The sequence below is a fragment of the Vicugna pacos genome, unplaced genomic scaffold, assembly GCF_048564905.1.
Source record: "Vicugna pacos unplaced genomic scaffold, VicPac4 SAC-SAT, whole genome shotgun sequence".
NCBI lineage: Eukaryota > Metazoa > Chordata > Mammalia > Artiodactyla > Camelidae > Vicugna > Vicugna pacos.
The window spans coordinates 15,744,254-15,766,760 of NW_027328721.1; the positions used below are offsets into that span (position 1 = coordinate 15,744,254).

General features: G+C 43.0%; 1 protein-coding gene and 1 long non-coding RNA gene across 2 annotated transcripts in view; both read right to left on the minus strand.

Annotated features, from left to right (window-relative positions):
* Nucleotides 1-10,469: 10,469 nt before the first annotated feature.
* LOC140692144 (uncharacterized) lies at nt 10,470-12,278 on the minus strand. The gene is made up of 3 exons (XR_012067708.1): nt 12,000-12,278; nt 10,943-11,055; nt 10,470-10,734 (listed from the first exon to the last, which is right to left on the minus strand). It is a non-coding gene; the product is annotated as an uncharacterized lncRNA (long non-coding RNA).
* A 3,507-nt stretch (nt 12,279-15,785) lies between these two features.
* The window catches only part of LOC140692196 (uncharacterized), a 66,028-nt gene continuing 59,306 nt past the window's right edge, over nt 15,786-22,507 (minus strand). Inside the window, exon 18 of the mRNA XM_072956943.1 lies at nt 15,786-16,035. The gene's annotated coding sequence lies outside the window, so the exon portion shown is untranslated. The remainder of the gene's footprint in view (nt 16,036-22,507) is intronic.

A 22,507-nucleotide genomic window follows, 5' to 3' on the forward strand; every position in this document is an offset into this window, starting at 1 on the left:
TCAAAGATTAATTGAACATAGGCCTGTAGATTTATTCCGAGGCCCTCTATTCTGTTCCATTGGTCCATATGCCTATTTCTGTACCAATATCATGTCATTTTGATTATTGTAACTCTGCAATACTCTATGGAGACCTGGTGGTTTATTCTTCCAGCCTCTTTCTTTATCTTTAATATTGCTTTGGAAATTATGGATCATTTATGACTCTATGTAAATCTTAGCATCATTTGTTTCAGTCCTTAAAAGAAATATTTTGCATAATTTGATAGGAAATCACATTAAGTCTGTGGATTGCCTTGGGCATTGTGACCATTTTAACCATACTGTTTATTCCATTACAAGACCATTGAGTATCTTTTCAATTCTTCAAATGTTTTTTGATTTCCTCAATCAATGTTTTCTAGTTCTCCATGTATAATTCATTCACCTCTCTGGTCATATTTATTCTTAAGCATTTTATTATTTTCATTGCAGTTATTAAAGCGGTTGTTTCTACAGTTTGTTTTCCTGTTGATTCAATGATAGTGTAAAGAAATGCAATTGGTATTTGTACCTTACTCTAGGTACATTACCCTGTTCCTTTTTTAGCCTAAGTAATTTTTTTGTGAAGTTTTTATATTTTTCTATATATAGTGTCATGTGTGCATATTGTGAAAATTTACCTCTTTTTTTCCAGTCTGAACATTTAATTTCTTTTTCTTGCCTGATCGTTGTGACTAGAAATTCCAAGACAATATTGAATTGAAATTGTGAGAATGGGCAACTTTGTCTTGTCTAAGGATTTTCTGGGAAGATTTCAGTTTTTCACAATTGAATATTTTGCTGGCTATATATTTGTCATAATTAGCTTTTATTATGTTGAGATATGGTCCCTCTATTCCCACTGTGATAAGAACTTTTATTGCAAATAGGTGTTAAATTTAATCAAATGCTTTCTCTGCATCTCCTGAGATGATCATGTGGTTTTTTCTCCTCACTGTTGTTGATACGGTGTATCACAATTGATTGATTGATTTACGTATGATAAACCATCCTTTTGTTCCTGGGATCAACCTAATATGACTATGGTGTAAAATCTTTTTTTCATGCTGTTGGATTCTGTTTGTAATAATTTCTTAAGGACATTTACATTTATGTATATCAATGATATTTGCCTATAGATTTCTCTTGGGGTAGTGTCTTTGTCTGGTTTCGGTATCAGATTGAAGTTGGCCTTACAGTGTGAGTTTGGGAGTACTCTCTCTATATCAATCTTTGCGAAGAGTTTGAGGAGGACTGATATGTATTATTCTTTGTATGTTTGGTCAAATTCCGAAGTGAAGCTATTTGGGTTTGAATTTGTATGCAGAGATTTTTTATTTTATTGATAATTCTATTCGATTTCTGGTTATTGGTCTGTTCAAATGGTTAATTATTTCTTGATGCAATATAGGTGGGCTGAATATTTCCAAAAACTTCTCCATTATTTCCTGGTTATCCAGTTTGTTTTCATACATTTGCTCATGATATTAACTTATGATATTATGCAAATTTGTTGTACACGTTTCAGTTTCTCCATTTTCAATTCTTATGTTAATTGTGTTCTCTCTCTTTTCTTGTTGGTGAGTCTGTCCAGAGTTTGTCAATTTTGTTTGCTATTTCAAAAAAGAGTTTGATTGATTTTGTTCTAATTTTCAATCATATTTCAAAACTTTCTTCCTTGATCTTCCTTATTTCCCACTTTCTGCTGACTTTTGACTATTTTACTAAACTTTACATGATGAGTTTACATAGAACGTAAGACTATTTATTTGTAATTGCCTTTCTACATTGAAGAGGGCCGTGTCACTTTGAACTTCCCTCTTAAGCCTGCTTTAACTGTATTCGATAGACTTTGTGAAGTGTTTTGTCATAATGGTCAAGATATTTTTTAATTTCTTCTTTTACCTCATCACATCCCCCCCTTGGTAAAGAATCACAATTTTTAATGTACATGCTTTGATATTTTCTCACAGTTATTCAGTGACTGAATTCAAGTTTCATGGTATTATTCTCAGAAAAGTTGCTTAAAATAATTTTTATCTTCTTAACTTTGTAGAGGTTTCAAATTTGCCTGAGTAGATAATCATTCTAAGAAAATGTTCCATGTGTACAGGAAAAGAATATATATACTGGTTTGGGGAGAAGAACTGCTACATTCATAACCTGGGCTGGGATTATGGTTTGGTTTGAGGCACAGGATGCACAACAGCTCTGTGGTTGCTTTCGTGCAGGCGTGCCACAAGGATGAGAAGACAAGGAAGAGTGGTCAAAGTCCAAAGCATGAGAAGATGAAGCATTTACTTCGGCATAATCTCCCAAAAGCAGATGCTACATTTTGATTGGCACCGGCACGGTACAACAACGAGGACACTAAGGTCAGTCTGCGGTATCATTCCAGAAGACCCTGATGTATAACATACATTGGAATGTTTCCACTGGTGTTTCTGTAGACAGACAAGCTCTGGGAAGAACTGGATACATTGGAACCTTTCCAAGGCACTAGAGAGCACAAGTGCACTCTCAGTTTGCAGTTTTGGAAACACTCCAAAATGACAAAGAGCAGAATGCAGAGCTGAGAAGGTTTCGAAGCATCATTCCAAAAAGAGGAAGTGTACTGAACACTTTCAACATTGCGAGATAAGTGTAAGCAAAATGAGGATATGCTAATCGAAAAAATATGGGGTGTTCATCACAACAAAGGCAACACCAGCAATTGGAAATATATCAGACAACACACACAGGAACACGACATGGCATCAATGTCTCGAAGAAATTGTTCTCACAGAAATCCCATGGAATTGCGTAGAGCCAAGAGTCTAAAGTTTCACTAAACAAAGCCCTAGAAGTCTGCATTAGATACTGGAAATACCTCACAAGTAGAGGTGAAGAAGTACACTAAAAGAAACAGGAAGTACCATTTTCAGTTCCAAAGAGATTGAAGGCCCAAAAGATAAGCTTTCAAACAACTAGACAGCAAAACGCTATCCAGAGCAAGTATTGAAAACGGAGGTGAGGGAAACACTAAAGAACAACAGTGTCTAAGAACACCAAAAGGCACAATACCAGAAAAGGGAAAGAGAAAGCATAAAGACGAGCCAAGTAATATCAGAAAACTCAATGGATGAGATAATATCAGGGCAAAAATTCAGTCCTAAGCAGACTAGATAATGCATAGGGATGCGTAAATGACTGTGAAGACAGGGGAACAGAAATCCCTCGGTCAGAAGCAGACATAGGAAAGCAAGTGCAAACCAATGAACATATTGCTGTCGAATAGTGGGGTAAGACAAGGCATGACAGACTAGGATTCGTAAGAGTCCCAGATGGAAAAGCAAGAGATAAAGAAACAAAAAAGTCTCAAATGTTATCTGTAAAAAAATCAGACTGAAACATGCTGAAATCCAAGAAAGAATCATCTATGCGAATTCAGGAAGTACACAGAGTCCAAAGGAGGTGGAATCCCACTAGAATTTCCAGCAGCTGTATGATTCAAATCAACGAAGTTCATGAGCATCCCAGGGATTTAAAATGCGCCTGGAGGAAAGCAACATAGTCACAAGAAAACCTCCAGAGGGGTTTCAGCTGATATATCGACAGCAATATTGCAGGACAGGGAGGAGTGCCAGGACATAGACCATATCCTGAATGGCAAAATGTTGCCATCTAGGGTAGCCATGAACACAATTTTTAATAATGGCAGAGCTAGAGAAATCCACAGACCAGCAAATCTTGCAAGAATTCAGCAGTTCGAAACTTATCCTAAAAGAAAGGTTGAGAATTCTCCCCTGAATAGAAAAGCAGCAAGATGAAATGGAAAGAAGAAAACCATTATTGGAAATGCAAGAAGAGCATGAGTGGCCAAGAAGAAACCAGAAGAAGGCAAGGAGGACATCAAAACCCTAAAGATGGGAGAGGGAAGCAGAAAATCAAAGGTGATTGGAAGCACTATCTTAAGTGTATCAACTTATATGTCTCTCTGTTTGAAGCGAACGGAGAGATGCATGGAATGATGTGTATGAAAAACTAACTACAAGCAGACAAACAAAGAATCAAATAAACAAACGAGCACCCAAAGGTACGGTTGGCTGACATATACCAAGAGAACAATGATTATTCAAAAGAAAATACTCAAGGTGATGTCAAGGATCATTCAGCACGCATCGAACCTGAATCGTGGCCTGCATGTACTCAGCACACTTGTATTCGGAAATCAGAGGCGTGCATATATTTTCGTTAATGTTGATTCATAAGAGCATATCGTGATCTAACCCAAATGCCGATTTGGAGTCAAATGGATTCCTAGTCCGTGATATAGACTTGCAAGTCTTCCAACAGGATGAATGAATGCCATATTCTACCCTACGTTGAGGAGATATGGCCTAAGCCTAGAACAAAGACAAGTAGCTCTGCAAAAGTGTACTAAGATCAAAAGAAACAGACAGCAATGTGCACATTGGGGCTGGTTTCATTTCTAGGAAATTCAGCACCAATGAAACAAATGGATACATGTTATGAGAGTGCGGGTGTTTCAGCAGAAATCAACCGAAGGATATGTATTCCGGGTGTACGGATATTACAGGAACATAAGTTTCCTTTAGTGGGTCTCTGTGTACTGTGAACTGTTAGAAAGTTTAAAGACGTGTGAAACCATCAACTGAAAATGGACACACTTGCCTCCGTTGGTATTGTGCATACAGATCTGAAGAAAAGGAAAGAGGGAAGAACAAAGGCCCATTGGACGCTAGTGGTTAGAATCATATTTAGCTTAGGAACCTCTCATCGGATGCAGACTCTCCCCCAACACTGACAAGATGCAGCAGCCATTGGGGATGGCAGTTAGCGGTTGGATTCCAGGTGGAATGTTGGTGTGTACCGCGAGGCTTGTTGTGGCCGGTGGATCCTAGGTAACCGGGCAGAGTTCTGTGGGTGGATCAGTGTGATGGAGGGGCTGCCGCCCTCTGTGGAGCTTGGCTTAGGTCTTTGGTTCTGGAAGCTGTGTCAGTTCAAGATACTGCTGCTGCCCAAAGACCTGAGTTCACGGGTCAGTTTCCAGAACCTGAAAGGGCAGACAGTGGAAGATCTGCCTGCCATCAGCTTACTGGTGAGGCTCCGAGGTACTTTCATACATGCCCAGTCCTGTTGAAGTCGACTGTATGGGAGATACGAAGAGAAGCTGGCCGAAAAGCTGGCTGCACGGATTGAGGAGAGATGCGAACACATTGATGAGAGATGTTCTGCTACAATGGAGATTACTGGCCTGGAGACAGCTGTAGGGGATACCAGGCTCGAAAGACATTCATGAGACATATTGAACCTCGCTGATACTGGCAGAAACATACGGAGTGCCAACGTGGACTTGAGGAAGTTCCTCAATTCTCTGCTCCAAGAACGGGTCCAAGATCCCTGACATCTAAAAGAGAAGAGATGGCAGAGGTGATCAAAACGCTCATGTTCTTGGAAGAGGTCGTGAGAATCCACACGTCCCAAGGGGCATTTCCAAGCCATTCAGACCAAAGTGCACCAAGCCCAGGTAAGCCTTTTCCCAGGTTTGGCCTAGATAACAAGCACTTGATCTTCCCTCCCCTCCACTCAGGCATCCATTTGGAAGGATCAGTACCTGAGCTGCAATGAAGCCAGTACGAGAAGGGCAAGCCCCTCCTCGAATCAGAGTTCCTCCAGCTTTACCCTCTGTGAACAACAGTGAACTCCTTAAAGGTCTAAAAGTCTCGACTGAAATAGATAGCATATGAATAATTATCTCACACAAAGAAACGATGGCCTTCGGCAAGATTCAGCAAATGCTGGGTTTGTGTCTTCTCTGGGGTGAAGGGAGTGTGGTAAGAGAGGGGACTCTTTGACTGAACTTGTATATGTATTTGGCCTCAGTTTTTCAAGACAGTATAGGTAAATATTATAAGTCAGATAGTGAACGGAACTGTAAAAGTCGCCAATGACCTTAAAGACACAGCTTATGTGGACATTCTTTCATTGAGTCAAGACCCCGTGGGCACTATATCATGGGGGTGCAGACTCGGTTGCGTTAAATTGCTTTACCCAACATGAACGGATGATTAAGCGTTCTCATCACTGATAGAAGAACACCTGGTTCTCAATAGACTAGCATAGCTGCAGCAGGGTTCTCAAAGCTATAATGCCTCTAGGTGATTTTGGATTCAAACCTAAATGTATATATTTGGTTTGATTCCTCTTGTATTTTCCTAGACAGGGATGTTACCCCTTGAAATGCCAACATTGGCCAGTAGGTGTCATTGGGAGTAAAGGGCACCACATGCACAAGTGAAACCAAGGTTGGGGGTTATATCATGTTTCCAATAGCTATTTCATGGTTCCTGTTGGTTTCGGAGGCTTCAACAGTAAAGAGCTGACATGACCGCTTTTACAGTTTGGACGGCTACTTTGCATTCTATCTGTCTATGTTTTCCTTAGAACTGACAAAATGTCACCAAAATTGACAAGTCTGGCTTCTAGGTCGATTTAGGATGTTTCAAAAAATAACTTCTTTTTCGTATAACTCTCAAAACATGGAAATCAATTCTATTAAACTTTTTAAAGGCTGCAAATGAGAGATCAACACAATGTCAAAACTGGAGTCTTCGGAAAATCCCTCCCACCACGGCTGTATAGAAACAAAGAGCTAAACAAAAATCACATATCTGGGAAGTGTATCTGGAAAGTGGTGATTCATCGATGCCCAGTTGGCAGAGAAGCAGTGCAAACTGCGCTCACTCGCTCCCATGTACACAGCAATGGAAACATCCACTCACCCAGCCCTTGGCACAGGACACTTGCCGAAGAGAGGTCTGTTACTTCCAAAGACAGGATAAGGCCTCAGAACCCCTGGAAGCAGGAGAAGGCAAAGCAGGGAATGGAAACCAGTGCAGGGTCTGACCTCTGGTGATGGAGCAGCAAAGGTGAAACTCTGTTTAACTTGGATGCACACTCTCAAGCGGACAGGAGACATGGGATTGAAGATGATGCGCTGAGTGTTAGAAGGGTGCACAGCAGATGCTTGGCTGACAGAACTCAAAGAAACCAGCGCAAAATATCCCCACAGTTGATTCTGAGACCAAGATCCGAGCTGCCAAATTTGACGTAGCAGAGGCAGCGGTCAGGGAGGGATAGGGCTATGGATGATGGCACACGCTGAGTCTCAGGGATCTGGAGTGCGTTGTGGGATGTGGTGTGTCCTATCAAGAGAGCAAACCGACCTGTGACCCCAATGAGAAGGCCACCACACCGGCACGCGCGGTTGAGATTACCGATATGTCCCATGGCCACACCCAGTGCATCTGCAGGACCAGGGACCAATTGGGCATTTTGCCAATAGAGCACGTGTGGGGCTGAATCAGAGATATCGTTCATCTGGTCTGAGGGATCCAGGGGGCCTTGGTTTTGAAATCAGAATGAAAAGCCTTAGGATCTGCTACATTCATAACCTGGGCTGGGATTATGGTTTGGTTTGAGGCACAGGATACGCAACAGCTCTGTGGTTGCCTACGTGCACCCGTGCCACAAGGATGAGAGGACAAGGAAGAGTGGTCCAAGTCCACAGCGTGAGAAGATGAAGCATTTCCTTCAGCATTATCTTCCAAAAGCAGATGCTCCATTTTGGATGGCACTGGCACGGTACGGCACCGAGGACACCAAGGTCGGTCTGCGGGATCATTCCACTGGCCCTGATGTGTGACATCCATTGATATGCTTCCACTGGTGTTTCTGTAGGCAGAGAAGCTCTGGGAAAACTGGTTTCACTGGGACATTCCCGTGGCATTACAAAGCACAAGCGCACTCTCAGTTTGCAGTTTTGGAAACACTCCAAAGTGCCATGGAGAAGAATGCAGAGCTGAGAACCTTTAGAAGCTTCATTTCCACCAGAGGAAGTGTCCTGTGCACTTTTAGAATTGTGAGATAAGCGTAATCAAACTACGGTTATGCTAATCGAAATAGTATGGGGTGTTCATCACAAAAAAGGCAACACCAGCAATTGGAGAGATACCAGACAACAAACACAGGAACAGGACATGGCATCAATGTCTAGGAGAAACTGTCCTCACAGAAATCCCATGGAATTGCATAGAGACAAGATTCCAAATTTTTCACTTAACAAAGCCCTAGAAGTCTACATTAGATACCTGATATTACCTGACCAGTAGAGGTGAAGAAGTGCAATGAAAGAAACAGGAAATACCATTTTCAGTTCCAAAGAGATTGAAGGCCCAAAACATAAGCTTTCAAAAACCTAGACTGCAAAACGCAATCCAGAGAAAAAATTGAAAACGGAGGTGAGGGAAACACTGAAGAACAACAGTGTCACAGAATCATAAAAGGCAGAATACCAGAAAAGGGGAAGAGAAAGCCTAAAGGCGAAACAAATAGTATCAGAAAACTCAGTGGATGAGATAATATCAGGGCTAAAATTCAGTCCTAAGCAGACCAAATAATGCAGAGGGACGCGTGAATGAATGTGAAGACAGGGGAACAGTAAACCCTCGGTCAGAAGCAGACATAGGAAAGCAAGTGCAAACCAATGAAAACATTGCTGTTGAATCCTGGGGTAAGACAAGGCATGAAAGACTAGCATTCGTAAGGGTCCCAGATGGAAAAGCAAGAGGTAAAGAAACAAAAAATGTCTGAAAATTTATCTGTAGAAAAATCAGACTGAAACTTGCTGAAAGCCATGATAGAATCATCTATGCGAATTCAGGAAGTACACAGCGTCCAAAGGAGGTGGAATCCCAATAGACCTACCAGCAGCTGTATGATTCAAATCAACGAAGTTCATGAGCATCCCAGGGATTTAAAATGCCCCTGGAGGAAATCAACATTGTCAGAAGAGAACCTCCAGAGGGGTTTCAGCTGATATATCGGCAGCAATATTGCAGGACAGGGAGGAGTGCCAGGACAAAGACCAAACCCTGAAGGGCAAAATGTGGCCATCTATAGTAGCCTAGGCCACATGACCGCCATTTCTAATAACGGCAGAGCTAGAGAATTCCACAGACCGGCAAATCTTAAAAGAATTCAGCAGTTCGAAACTTATCCTACAAGAAAGGTTGAGAATACTCCCCTGAATAGAAAAGCAGCAAGATGAAATGGAAAGAAGAAAACCATTATTGGAAATGCAAGAAGAGCATGAGTGGCAAAGAAGAAACCAGAAGAAGGCAAGGAGGACATCAATACCCTAAAGATGGGAGAGGGAAGCAGGAAATCATAGGTGATTGGAAGCACTATCTTAAGTGAATCAGCTTATATGACTCTCTGTTTGAAGCGAACGGAGAGATGCATGGCCTGACGTGTTTGCAAAACAAACGAGAAGCAGACCAACAAAAATCAAACAAACAAACATGCACCCAAAGGGTACGGTTGGCTGACATATACCAAGGGAACCATGATTACTCAAAAGGAAATACTCAAGGTGATGTCAAGGATCATTCAGTACGCATCGACCCAGTATCGCTGCTTGCATGTACTCAGCACACTTGTATTCGGAAATCAGAGGCGTGCATTTATATTCGTTAATGTTGATTCATAAGAGCATATCGAGACCTAACCCAAATGCCGATTTGGAGTCAAATGGATTCCTAGTCCGTGATATAGACTTGCAAGTCTTCCAACAGGATGAATGAATGCCATATAAAACCCTACTTCGAGAAGAAATGGCATAAGCCTTTAACAAAGACAAGTAGCTCTACAAAAGTGTACTAAGAGCAAAAGAGACAGACAGTAAATTGCACATTTGGGTTGGTTTCATTTCTAGGAATTTCAGCCCCCATGAAACCAATGGATCCATGTCCTGAGAGTGCGGGTGTTTCAGGAGAAATCAACCGACGGTTATGTATTCCGGGTGTACACATATTACAGGAACATAAGTTTCCTTTAGAGGGTCTCTGTGTACTGTGAACTGTTAGAAAGTTTAAAGACGTGTGAAACCATCAACAGAAAATGGACACACTTGCCTCCGTTGGTACTGTGCATACAGATCTGAAGAAAAGGAAAGAGGGAAGAACAAAGGCCCATGGGACGCTAGTGGGTAGAATCACATTTAGCTTAGGAACCTCTCGTCGGATGCAGCCCCTCCCCCAACACTGACAAGGTGCAGCAGCCATTGGGGATGGCAGTTACCCGTTGGATTCCAGGTGGAATGTTGGTGTGTACCGCGAGGCTTGTTGTGGCCGGTGGATCCTAGGTAACCGGGCAGAGTTCTGTGGGTGGATCAGTGTGATGGAGGGGCTGCCGCCCTCTGTGGTGCTTAGCTTAGGTCTTTGGTCCGGGAAGCTCTGTCAGTTCGAGATACTGCTGCTGCCCAAAGACCTGAGTTCACGGGTCAGTTTCCAGAACCTGAAAGGGCAGACCGTGGAAGATCTGCCTGCCACCAGCTTACTGGTGAGGCTCCGAGCTACTTTCAGACATGCCCAGTCCTGTTGAAGTCGACTGTATGGGAGATACGAAGAGAAGCTGGCCGAAAAGCTGGCTGCACGGATTGAGGAGAGATGCGAACACATTGATGAGAGATGTTCTGCTACAATGGAGATTACTGGCCTGGAGACAGCTGTAGAGGATACCAGGCTCGAAAGACATTCATGAGACCTACTGAACCACGCTGATACTGGCAGAAACATACGGAGTGCCAACGTGGACTTGAGGAAATTCCTCAATTCTCTGCTCCAAGAACGGGTCCAAGATCCCTGACATCTAAAAGAGAAGAGATGGCAGAGGTGATCAAAATGCTCATGTTCTTGGAAGAGGTCGTGAGAATCCACACGTCCCAAGGGGCATTTCCAAGCCATTCAGACCAAAGTGCACCAAGACCAGGTAAGCCTTTTCCCAGGTTTGGGCCTAGAAAACAAGCACTTGCTCTTCCCTCCCCTCCACTCAGGCATCCATTTGGAAGGATCAGTACCTGAGATGCAATGAAGCCAGTTCGAGAATGGCAAGCCCCTCCTCGAATCAGAGTTCCTCCAGCTTTACCCTCTGTGAACAACAGTGAACTCCTTAAAGGTCTAAAAGTCTCGACTGAAATAGATAACATATGAATAATTACCTCACACAAATAAACGATGGCCTTCCGCTAGATTCAGCAAATGCTGGGTTTGTGTCTTCTCTGGGGTGAAGGGAGTGTGGTAAGTGAGGGGACTCTTTGACTGAACTTGTATATGTATTTGGCCTCAGTTTTTCAAGACAGTATAGGTAAATATTATAAGTCAGATAGTGAACGGAACTGTAAAAGTCGCCAATGACCTTAAAGACACAGCTTATGTGGACATTCTTTCATTGAGTCAAGACCCCGTGGGCACTATATCATGGGGGTGCAGACTCGGTTGCTTTAAATTGCTTTACCCAACATGATCAGATGATTAAGCGTTCTCATCACTGATAGAAGAACACCTGGTTCTCAATAGACTAGCATAGCTGCAGCAGGGTTCTCAAAGCTATAATGCCTCTAGGTGATTTTGGATTCAAACCTAAATGTATATATTTGGTTTGTTTCCTCTTGTATTTTCCTAGAGAGGGATGTTACCCCTTGAAATGCCAACATTGGCCAGTAGGTGTCATTGGGAGTAAAGGGCACCACATGCACAAGTGAAACCAAGTTTGGGGGTTATATCATGTTTCCAATAGCTATTTCATGGTTCCTGTTGGTTTCGGAGGCTTCAACAGTAAAGAACTGACATGACCGCTTTTACAGTTTGGACTGCTACTTTGCATTCTATCTGTCTATGTTTTCCTTAGAACTGACAAAATGTTACCGAAATTGACAAGTCTGGCTTCTAGGTCGATATAGGATGTTTCAAAAACTAACTTCATTTTCGTATAACTCTCAAAACATGGAAATCAAATCTATTAAACTTTTTAAAGGCTGCAAATGAGAGATCAACACAATGTCAAAACTGGAGTCTTCGGAAAATCCCTCCCACCACGGCTGTATAGAAACAAAGAGCTAAACAAAAATCACATACCTGGGAAGTGTATCTGGAAAGTGGTGTTTCATCGATGCCCAGTTGGCAGAGAAGCATTACCAACTGCGCTCACTCGCTCCCATGTACACAGCAATGGAAACATCCACTCACCCAGCCCTTGGCACAGGACACTTGCCGAAGAGAGGTCTGTTACTCCCAAAGACAGGATAAGGCCCCAGAACCCCTGGAAGCAGGAGAAGGCAAAGCAGGGAATGGAAACCAATGCAGGGTCTGACCCCTGGTGATGGAGCAGCAAAGGTGAAACTCTGTTTAACTTGGACGCACACTCTCAAGCGGACAGGAGACATGGGATTGAAGGTGATGCGCTGAGTGTTAGAAGAGTGCAGAGCAGATGCTTGGCTGACAGAACTCAAAGAAACCAGCGCAAAATATCCCCACAGTTGATTCTGAGACCAAGATCCGAGCTGCCAAATTTGACGTAGCAGAGGCAGCGGTCAGGGAGGGATAGGGCTATGGATGATGGCACACGCTGAGTCTCAGGGATCTGGAGTGCGTTGTGGGATGTGGTGTGTCCTATCAAGAGAGCAAACCGACCTGTGACCCCAGTGAGAAGGCCACCACACCGGCACGCGCGGTTGAGATTATCGATATATCCCATGGCCACACCCAGTGCATCTGCAGGACCAGGGACCAATTGGGCATTTTGCCAATAGAGCACGTGCGGGGCTGAATCAGAGATATCGTGCATCTGGTCTGAGTGATCTAGGTGGCCTTGGGTTTGAAATCAGAATGAAAAGCCTTAGGATCTGCTACATTCATAACCTGGGCTGGGATTATGGTTTGGTTTGAGGCACAGGATACGCAACAGCTCTGTGGTTGCCTTCGTGCACCCGTGCCACAAGGATGAGAGGACAAGGAAGAGTGGTCCAAGTCCACAGCGTGAGAAGATGAAGCATTTCCTTCAGCATTATCTCCCAAAAGCAGATGCTCCATTTTGGATGGCACCGGCACGGTACGGCACCGAGGACACCAAGGTCAGTCTGCGGGATCATTCCACTGGCCCTGACGTGTGACATCCATTGATATGCTTCCACTGGTGTTTCTGTAGGCAGAGAAGCTCTGGAAAGAACTGGTTTCATTGGGACATTCCCGTGGCATTACAAAGCACAAGCACACTCTCAGTTTGCACTTTTGGAAACACTCCAAAGTGACATGGAGCAGAATGCAGAGCTGAGAACCTTTAGAAGCTTCATTTCCACCAGAGGAAGTGTCCTGTGCACTTTTAGAATTGTGAGATAAGCGTAATCAAACTACGGTTATGCTAATCGAAATAGTATGGGGTGTTCATCACAATAAAGGCCACACCAGCAATTGGAGATATACCAGACAACAAACACAGGAACAGGACATGGCATCAATGTCTAGGAGAAACTGTCCTCACAGAAATCCCATGGAATTGCATAGAGACAAGATTCCAAATTTTTCACTTAACAAATCCCTAGAAGTCTACATTAGATACCTGATATTACCTGACCAGTAGAGGTGAAGAAGTGCAGTAAAAGAAACAGGAAATACCATTTTCAGTTCCAAAGAGATTGAAGGCCCATAAGATAAGCTTTCAAAAACCTAGACTGCAAAACGCAATCCAGAGAAAAAATTGAAAACGGAGGTGAGGGAAACACTGAAGAACAACAGTGTCTCAGAATCATATAAGGCAGAATACCAGAAAAGGGGAAGAGAAAGCCTAAAGGCGAAACAAATAGTATCAGAAAACTCAGTGGATGAGATAATATCAGGGCTAAAATTCAGTCCTAAGCAGACCAAATAATGCAGAGGGACGCGTGAATGAATGTGAAGACAGGGGAACAGTAAACCCTCGGTCAGAAGCAGACATAGGAAAGCAAGTGCAAACCAATGAAAACATTGCTGTTGAATCCTGGGGTAAGACAAGGCATGAAAGACTAGGATTCATAAGAGTCCCAGATGGAAAAGCAAGAGATAATGAAACAAAGATGTCTGAAAATTTATCTGTAGAAAAATCAGACTGAAACTTGCTGAAAGCCAAGAAAGAATCATCTATGCGAATTCAGGAAGTACACAGCGTCCAAAGGAGGTGGAATCCCAATAGACCTACCAGCAGCTGTATGATTCAAATCAACGAAGTTCATGAGCATCCCAGGGATTTAAAATTCGCCTGGAGGAAAGCAACTTAGTCACAAGAGAACCTCCAGAGAGGTTTCAGCTGATATATCGGCAGCAATATTGCAGGACAGGGAGGAGTGCCAGGACATAGACCATACCCTGAAGGGCAAAATGCTGCCATCTAGGGTAGCCTAGGCCACATGACCGCCATTTCTAATAACGGCAGAGCTACAGAATTCCACAGACGGGAAATCTTAAAAGAAATCAGCAGTACGAAAATTATCCTACAAGAAAGGTTGAGAATTCTCCTGTGAATAGAAAAGCAGCAAGATGAAATGGAAAGAAGTAAACCATTATTGGAAATGCAAGAAGAGCATGAGTGGCAAAGAAGAAACCAGAAGAAGGCAAGGAGGACATCAAAACCATAAAATGGAAGAGGGAAGCAAGAAATCATAGGTGAGTGGAAGCACTATCTTAAGTGAATCAGCTTATATGACTCTCTGTTTGAAGCGAACGGAGAGATGCATGGCCTGACGTGTTTGCAAAACAAACGAGAAGCAGACCAACAAAAATCAAACAAACAAACATGCACCCAAAGGGTACGGTTGGCTGACATATACCAAGGGAATCATGATTATTCAAAAGGAAACACTCAAGGTGATGTCAAGGATCATTCAGTACGCATCGACCCAGTATCGCTGCTTGCATGTACTCAGCACACTTGTATTCGGAAATCAGAGGCGTGCATTTATATTCGTTAATGTTGATTCATAAGAGCATATCGAGACCTAACCCAAATGCCGATTTGGAGTCAAATGGATTCCTAGTCCGTGATATAGACTTGCAAGTCTTCCAACAGGATGAATGAATGCCATATAAAACCCTACTTCGAGAAGAAATGGCATAAGCCTTTAACAAAGACAAGTAGCTCTACAAAAGTGTACTAAGAGCAAAAGAGACAGACAGTAAAGTGCACATTGGGGTTGCTTTCATTTCTAGGAATTTCAGCCCCCATGAAACCAATGGATCCATGTCCTGAGAGTGCGGGTGTTTCAGCAGAAATCAACCGACGGAAATGTATTCCGGGTGTACGGATATTACTGGAACATAAGTTTCCTTTAGAGGGTCTCTGGGTACTGTGAACTGTTAGAAAGTTTAAAGACGTGTGAAACCATCAACTGAAAATGGACACACTTGCCTCCGTTGGTACTGTGCATACAGATCTGAAGAAAAGGAAAGAGGGAAGTACAAAGGCCCATTGGACGCTAGTGGGTAGAATCACATTTAGCTTAGGAACCTCTCGTCGGATGCAGCCCCTCCCCCAACACTGACAAGGTGCAGCAGCCTTTGGGGATGGCAGTTACCGGTTGGATTCCAGGTGGAATGTTGGTTTGTACCGCGAGGCTTGTTGTGGCCGGTGGATCCTAGGTAACCGGGCAGAGTTCTGTGGTTGGATCCGTGTGATGTAGGGGCTGCCGCTCTCTGTGGAGCTCAGCTTAGGTCTTTGGTCCGGGAAGCTCTGTCAGTTCGAGATACTGCTGCTGCCCAAAGACCTGAGTTCACGGGTCAGTTTCCAGACCTGAAAGGCCAGATGGTGGAAGATCTGCCTGTCATCACCTTACTGGTGAGTCTCCGAGGTACCTTCAGACTTGCCCAGTCCTGTTGAAGTCGACTGTATGGGAGACACGAAGAGAAGCTGTCCGAAAAGCTGGCTGCACGGATTGAGGAGAGATGTGAACACATTGATGAGAGATGTTCTGCTACAATGGAGATTACTGGCCTGGAGACAGCTGTAGAGGATACCAGGCTCGAAAGACATTCATGAGACCTACTGAACCACGCTGATACTGGCAGAAACATACGGAGTGCCAACGTGGACTTGAGGAAGTTCCTCAATTCTCTGCTCCAAGAACGGGTCCAAGATCCCTGACGTCTAAAAGAGAAGAGATGGCAGAGGTGATCAAAACGCTCATATTCTTGGAAGAGGCCTTGAGAATCCACACGTCCCAAGGGGCATTTCCAAGCCATTCAGACCAAAGTGCACCAAGCCCAGGTAAGCCTTTTCCCATGTTAGGGCCCAGCTAACAAGCACTTGCTCTTCCGTCCACTCCACTCAGGCATCCATTTGGAAGGATCAGTACCTGAGCTGCAATGAAGCCAGTACGGGAAGGGCAAGCCCCTCCTCGAATTAGATTTCCTTCAGCTACACACTCTGCGAAAACAGTGAACTCCTTAAAGGTCAAAGAGTCTCGACTGAAATAGATAGGAATTGAATACTTAGCACACACAAAGAAACGAAGGCCTTCCGCTAGATTCAGCAAATGCTGGGTTTGTGTCTTCTCTGGGGTGAAGGGAGAGTGGTAAATGAGGGGAACCTTTGACGAACTTGAATATGTACTAGGCCTCAGTTTTTCAAGACAGTATAGGTAAATATTATAAGTCAGATAGTGAACTGAACTGTAAAAGTCGCCAATGACATTAAAAACACAGCTTATGTGGACAGTCTTTCAATTGAGTCAAGCCCCCGGGGGCACTATATCATGGGGCTGCAAACACGGTTGCGTTAAATTGCTTTACCCAACATGATCGGATGATTAAGCGTTCTCATCACTGATAGAAGAACACCTTGTTCTCAATAGCCTAGCATAGCTGCAGCAGCGTTCTCTAAGCTATAATGCCTCTAGGTGCTTTTGGATTCAAACCTAAAGTATATATTTGGTTTGTTTTTTCTTGTATTTTCCTAGAGAGGGATGTTACCCCTTGAAATGCCAACATTGGCCACTAGGTGTCATTGGGAGTAAAGGGCACCACATGCACAAGTGAATTTAAGGTTGGGGGTTATTTCATGTTTCCAATAGCTATTTCATGATTCCTGTTGGTTTCGGAGGCTTCAACTGTATAGAGTTGATATGACCACTTTTACACTTTGGACTGCTACTTTGCATTCTATCTGTCTATATTTTCCTTAGAGCTGACAAAATGTTACCGAAATTGACAAGTCTGACTTCTAGATCGATTTAGGGTTTTGGGAAAACTAACTTTATTTTCGTATAACTCCCAAAACATGGAAATCAATTCTATTAAACTTTTTAAAGACTGCAAATTAGATACCAACACAATGTGAAAACTGGAGTCTTCCGACAATCTCTCCCCCCACGGCTGTATAGAAACAAAGAGCTAAACAAAAATCACATATCTGGGAAGTGTATCTGGAAAGTGTTGATTCACCGATGCCCAGTTGGCAGAGAAACAGTGCAACCTGCGCTCACTCGCTGCCATGTACACAGCAATGGAAACATCCACTCACCCAGCCCTTGGCACAGGACACTTGCCGAAGGGTGGTCTGTTACTTCCAAAGACAGGATGAGGCCTCAGAACACCTGGAAGCAGGAGAAGGCAAAGCAGGGAATGGAAACCAGTGCACGGTCTGACCCCTGGTGATGGAGCAGCAAAGGTGAAACTCTGTTTAACTTGGACGCACACTCTCAAGCGAAGAGTAGACATGGGATTGAAGGTTATGCACTGAGTGTTAGAAGAGTGCACAGCAGATGCTTGGCTGACAGAACTCCAAGAAACCAGCGCAAAATATCCCCACAGTTGATTCTGAGACCAAGATCCGAGCTGCCAAATTTGAGGTAGCAGAGGCAGCGGTCAGTGAGGGATAGGGCTTCGGATGATGGCACACGCTGAGTCTCAGGGATCTGGAGTGCGTTGTGGGATGTGGTGGTTCCTATCAAGAGAGCAAACCGACTTGTGACCCCAATGAGAAGGCCACCACACCGGCACACGCGGTTGAGATTATCGATATGTCCCATGGCCACACCCAGTGCATCTGCAGGACCAGGGACCAATTGGGCATTTTGCCAATAGAGCACGTGTGTGGCTGAATCAGAGATATCGTGCATTTGGTCTGAGGGATCCAGGGGGCCTTGGGTTTGAAATCAGAATGAAAAGCCTTAGAATCTGCTACATTCATAACCTGGGCTGGGATTATGGTTTGGTTTGAGGCACAGGATGTGCAACAGCTCTGTGGTTGCCTTCGTGCACCCGAGCCACAAGGATGAGAGGACAAGGAAGTGTGGTCCAAGTCCACAGCGTGAGAAGATGAAGCATATCCTTCAGCATTATCTCCCAAAATCAGATGCTACATTTTGGATGGCACCGGCACGGTACGGCACCGAGGACACCAAGGTCGGTCTGCGGGATCATTCCACTGGCCCTGATGTGTGACATCCATTGATATGCTTCCACTGGTGTTTCTGTAGGCAGAGAAGCTCTGGGAATAACTGGTTTCATTGGGACATTCTCATGGAACTTCAAAGCACAAGCGCACTCTCAGTTGGCTGTTTTGGAAACACTCCAAAGTGACATAGAGCAGAATGCAGAGCTGAGAACCTTTAGAAGCTTCATTTCCACCAAAGGAAGTGTACTGTGCACTTTCAGAAATGTGAGATAAGCGTAATCAAAATGAGGTTTTGCTAATCGAAATAGTATGGGTTGTTCATCACATCAAAGGCAACACCAGCAAATGGAGATATACCAGACAACACACAGGAACAGGACATGGCATCAATGTCTAGGAGAATTTGTCCTCACAGAAATCCCATGGAATTGCATAGAGCCAAGATTCCAAAGTTTTCACTTAACAAAGCCCTAGAAGTCTATATTAGATACCTGATATTACCTGACCAGTAGAATTGAAGAAGTACAGTAAAAGAAACAGGAAGTACCATTTTCAGTTCCAAAGAGATTGAAGGCCCAAAAGATAAGCTTTCAAACAACTAGACTGCAAAACGCAATCCAGAGAAAGCATTGAAAACGGAGGTGAGGGAAACACTGAAGAACAACAGTGTCTCAGAATCACAAAAGGCAGAATACCAGAAAAGGGGAAGAGAAAGCCTAATAACGAGCCAAATAATATCAGAAAACTCAATGGATGAGATAATATCTGGGCTAAAATTCAGTCCTAATCAGACTAGATAATGCAGAGGGACGCGTGAATGACTGTGAAGACATGGGAACAGAAATCCCTCGGTCAGAAGCTGACAGAGGAAAGCAAGTGCAAACCAATGAAAACATTGCTGTTGAATCCTCGGGTAAGACAAGGCATGAAATACTAGGATTCGTAAGAGTCCCAGATGGAAAAGCAAGAGATAAAGTAACAAAAATTTTCTGAAAAGTTATCTGTAGAAAAATCAGACTGAAACTTGCTGAAAGCCATGATAGAATCATCTATGCGAATTCAGGAAGTACACAGCGTCCAAAGGAGGTGGAATCCCAATAGACCTACCAGCAGCTGTATGATTCAAATCAACGAAGTTCATGAGCATCCCAGGGATTTAAAATGCGCCTGGAGGAAAGCAACATAGTCACAAGAGAACCTCCAGAGGGGTTTCAGCTGATATATCGGCAGCAATATTGCAGGACAGGAAGGAGTGCCAGGACATAGACCATATCCTGAATGGTATTTGGGTATTTCAAGCTGATACCTAAATATGGCAACTCTGTCTTTTAGTTAGATTTAGCATATTTCTAAAACTATCTTAATTTTTTACCCTTCCCATAGTATGTAATTCATTTCTGTTAACTATTTAAAGTCTGCAATGAAGGTATGTACACATTTTCAGACTTGGATACTTCGAACACATCCTTCCACCATTGATATAGAGAAAAATATCTAAACAAGGATTAAGTGTCTGTGAGTTATGTCTAAATTGTGTTAATTTATCCATGCCAAACTGGCAGAGTACCAGTGCAATCTTCGCTCACTCTCTCCCATGTATACAGCAAGATAAGCATCCACTCTCACGGCCCTTGGCTCAGGATCCCTGCTGAATAATGGCCAAACATCTCTTACTTCAAAAGTCAGAAAGAATTCTCACATAACCTGGAAAGAGTAGAAGGCAAAGTAGAGAATGGAAATCAGTGCAGGACCTGACCTTTGGTGAAGGAGCAGTAAAGGGGAAACTGTGTTTTACTAGGATGCACACTCTAAAGTGGACAGGTCATTTAAGATGGAAGACGATGCGCTGAGGGTTAAAACAGTGCCTAGTGGAGTTTGATTGACATAATGGAAAGCAATAATCACAAAATTTCTCTTCAATTGATTCCCAGACCAAGACTCCATCTGCCAATTTTGAGCTAGGTGTGCCTGTGGAATCTGTGTGTTAGGGGTGTGGCTGATGTCTCAAATTTATTCCCAGGGATTTCGAGATTGTTTTGGGCTGTGGTTGGTACTATCTAGAGAACAGATCTGCCTGGGTCCTCTCTTAATATTAAATCTGCTGGCATATGTGTTGTAGATTAGCTTAGTAACCCAGGGCCTTAATCACAGCCATTTCACATTCACAGTATAATTGCTTATTTTCTCCATAAAGGAGAAATGGTCTCAATCAGAGCCATCTTTATCTGGTTTCTAGAATCCAGGGCAATTAATCTTGAAATAAGATTCTATAGCCAAAAGATCTGCAACTTTCATAGGCAGGATTGAAATTTCTTATTGTCCAATGCAGAGGTTTTTGAAATGCTCCATGCTTGACTTTGAGTTCCCATGCCTTATTGACAAGAGTTCTTGGAGCAGAGATCTGCTGAAAAATAGGAGAATTTGAAGCTTTTCCATCAACCTTGCCTACCACATGCTAATGCAACTATAGTTGTGGTGCTGACCCAGTACTACACTTAGGACCCAATTGTGGCACTGCAGGATTGTTTCAGCAGTTTCTAATGCGTGACATCATTAGATTTGTTTCCACTTTTGTTTTTGCTTGCAGAGAATCTGAGGGCACCCATTATAAAATTTTGACTTTTCCGTGGCAACAGTGAGGACGAATGTACTTTCATGAGTGTATATTGGAAAAATTCCCTCTCTACATATCCAGCCTGCAGCCCAGAAACCATTTGGAAACCTCTATTCCAGCAAAAATTACTAGTCCCAGCACTGTCAGAGCTATGATAAACATTTAACCAAAATGACACTCTGCTAACTTTACTAGAATAGGTTATATTCACCACAACAAAAACCACAGTAGCAATCATAGATATAACAGGCAACGGACACAGAAGGAATGCATGGCATCATTACATACCAAAAACAATCCTCACAGCATTAAAACTAAATGTGCACAGAAATGATTTCACTTACAAAAGCCGTTCAAGCCTATAATAGATAACTGATAATCCTTAACCCATAGCGATAGAGAGATATAATAAAGTTAAAAGAACTATTCCAAATTTTCAAAAGACAGGAGTCTCCTGAAAGAACATCCAATGTATTAGACCCCCAAAATTTACTAGAACATGACTTGAAAAGGGAGGACATAAAAACACTGAAGGAAATCTTGAGTCTATGAATACAAATGCAGGCTAGTATAAATGGAAAGAGAAACACTTTAGATGAGCCAAATATAATCGGAAAACTCAATGGTGAGAATAGCTAAGCTAAAGACAGTCCAAATCGGACTAGATAATGCACAGGAACAAATAAATGACTTAGAAAACAGGATAACCGCAATCACTCAGTCAGAACACGACATAGAAAAGCAGGTGAAAACCAATGCAAGCAATGCAACTGAAACCTGGGATAAGAGAAAACATACCAGTGTATGACTCATAGGGATCCCACATGGAAAAGAATAAAGACAAATGGTTTGAAAAGGTATTTGAAGAAATCAGACTGAAATTTTCTTAAACCAAATATAGAACCGGCTATCTCAACACAGCAAGCACAGAGCGTCCAAGCATAATGAACCCCAGTAGGCCTACGACAATATATATTCTAATTTAAATGGCAAAAATTGATAATAAGGAAATGATTCTAAATGCACCAAAATAGAAACAAGTGTATTGCAAGAGAACTTTTTAATGTCTTCAGCTGATTTCTCAACAGATAGATTGGTAATTTTTTCTTCCCTCTTTCCTTTTGTGTTGATCTCTATTCCAAGAACTGATGAAAGGCAGAGTCCTTCAGTCTAAACAAGATGAGTTGGCAGAGATTCTAAAAGTGTTCAAGTTCTTGGAAGAGGTCATCAGAATCAACACATCTCAAGGGGCTTTTTCAGAAAATACGAGACCATGCACCAAGCCCTGTTTATCCTTTTCCCAGGAGTGGGCCAATGTATTAAGACTTGCTGTTCCTTCACACTCAACCAGCCATGCAGGTATACCCTCAGTCTGCTACTGCAGGAGAATTAGAGTCAGGTCCAATTTTACCAATACTGTAGGGAGAACCTGAACCTGCTACTGCAGGAGACACAGCACTGTGTCCCATTTCACCAATCTTTCAAGGAGACCCTAAGCCTACTCCTGCAGGAGACTCAGAGCCGAATCACATTCCACCAGCTTTGTAGGAAGACCATCATGCCTTCACTTGCAATGGATCCAGGAATGTGTCCAATTACACTAGCCTT